Raw genomic sequence first — 2,253 nt, 5'->3', positions numbered from 1 at the left:
AGTTTGTTTCTTTTTACTGAAGACTTTTTAAATGAATAATGAAAAAATGTGAATTAAGCAAGTTTTATTATTCCATATATATCAATTAAGATATTTTGAAAAACTGATAGGTAATAATATTATGTGTTTAATTTATTCCAAAGTGGGCACATCATTGTATCTTTTTAAGAAATATGCTACATAGTGAATGCTTTACAATTTAAGGGATAATTCCCCAAAATTTGACTTTAAATTCATGTATAAGTGTTAATGAAACCTACATATGAACAAGTGGGCCTGATTTGGTAAAAAGACACAGAAAATGGCAATAATTGTAGAGCTGCTGGCTATCAAGTGTCACTGGATTCAGAGGGCAGCAGTTACTGAGAACATGATCCCAGTGTACAGTGGTTATCAGGGGAGCACTATCATATTTTGTGAAATGAAGAAAGAAGCCCAGGAGTTGTCACAAAATGCGGTCATAAGGCAGGATGCCCAGTCATTACACGGAGAAATTCCACAGAAGCAAAGGGAAATCATCCTGAAAGGTTTTAGAAATGGTAATTCTGGAGTTTTCTTTGCAACTAATGTTGCTGCACATAGTTTAGACATCCCCGAGGCTGGTTGTTCAAAGTCCTCCACCAAAGGAAATGGAGTCCTACATTCGTCATTTTGGGTGAGCAGGTGGAGCTGGGAGGACCAGGGTTTGCATTTACTTTTATCAGAACAAGGAAGAATACTAGTGACCCCAAGGGGAGCAAAAACCGGGAATTAAATTTAAGCAAATAGGTGTTCCTTCTGCAGCAGAGATAATAAAATCTTCTAGGGAAGATGTCATAAGGTTCTTGGACTCGGTGCCTCCCACTGTGATTGGTCACTTCAAGCAGTCAGCCAAGAAGCTGACTGAAGAGAAGGGAGCCTAGAAGCCCTGGCAGCCGCCCTGGCCCACACTTCCAGTGCCACGTCGGTAGACCAGCATTCCTTGAGCAACTGGGATGCAGGCTTTGTGACTACGATCTTGCAGTGCTCCATGGAAATGTCAAACATTAATTATGCTTAGAAAGAACTTAAAGAGCAACTGGGTGAGGATATTGATTCCAAAGTGAAGGGAATGGTCTTTCTCAAAGGAAAGCAGAGTGTTTGCTTTGATATTCCTACTGGATCAGTAAGTATAGGAAAAGCGGCATGATTTAAGGCATTGGCAGATTTCTGCGGCCACAGAGCAACCAGAGCTAGAAGGACCACGGGAGCGATATTGCAACTTCCAAGGACAGCCAGAAGGCAACTGAGGCTTCAGGGGACAGCTTGAGGGCAACTGAGGTAACAGGGCACAGAGGGAAAGAAATAGGATCTTCAGAGGACAGCAATCAGGAGACAGCAACAAAAGTAACAGATTCCAAAACAAAGGCCAGAAAGCAGAGTTTTAATAAAGCATTCAGACAGTACTTTGAAGTAGAGGATTTATTTGGGGAAAACAGAACCATGTTCAGCAACATGGAACTGAACATTGTTATTCATACAAAGTTAAAAGCACATTACATTTCCTTCCTGACCACTTACTTTCCCAATCCCCACCTCTTTGAGAGAAATAAGCTTCATCTAAATTATTTCACCTGATTGATGATTGTCATTTATAACTGTATTGTTACTTCTGTTTCAGGTATTCCTTTGGAAAAGGTGTATGAACTCATTACATATTCTAATGTATTGTCTATAGATTTTAAGATAAAGTCAAGCATGTATCTGCTGATACTTTTTAGCTGGTCTGTTTTTATTTATTTTATTTATTTTTTTTTATTTTAAAATCTTTAATTCTTACATGCATTCCCAAACATGACCCCCCCCTCCCACCTCCCTCCCCACAACATCCCTCTGGGTCATCCCCATGCACCAAGCTGGTCTGTTTTTATACTTAGGAACGTCTCCTAATAGTAGGCTTCCCTGGTGTCTCAGATGGTAAAGAATCTGCCTGCAATACAGGAGACCCATGTTCAATCCCTGAGTCAGGAAGATCCCCTGGAGAAGGAAATGGCAATCCACCCCAGTATTCTTGCCTGGAGAATTCCATGAACAGAGGAGCCTGGCAGGCTACAGTCCATAGGATCTCAAAGAGTCAGACACAACTGAGCAACTATCAGTCACTCACATAAGAGTTAATCTCCAAGTACCCATATTTTCATTGTTTACTCATTTAAATGTATCTCAAAAAAAAACTGTAAATGACATATCAATAATTTTCATGCATTATATATTATCAGTATTTCTGACTAGTTT

General features: G+C 39.8%; 1 pseudogene; it reads left to right on the top strand.

Annotated features, from left to right (window-relative positions):
* The first annotated feature begins 249 nt into the window (after positions 1-249).
* Positions 250-1,596, top strand: LOC138436238 (nucleolar RNA helicase 2 pseudogene; annotated as a pseudogene).
* The last annotated feature ends 657 nt before the right edge of the window (positions 1,597-2,253 follow it).

Source organism: Ovis canadensis, chromosome 3, assembly GCF_042477335.2.
Source record: "Ovis canadensis isolate MfBH-ARS-UI-01 breed Bighorn chromosome 3, ARS-UI_OviCan_v2, whole genome shotgun sequence".
In the NCBI taxonomy this organism is placed as follows: Eukaryota; Metazoa; Chordata; class Mammalia; order Artiodactyla; family Bovidae; genus Ovis; species Ovis canadensis.
This window is presented reverse-complemented; position numbering and strand designations above follow the sequence as displayed.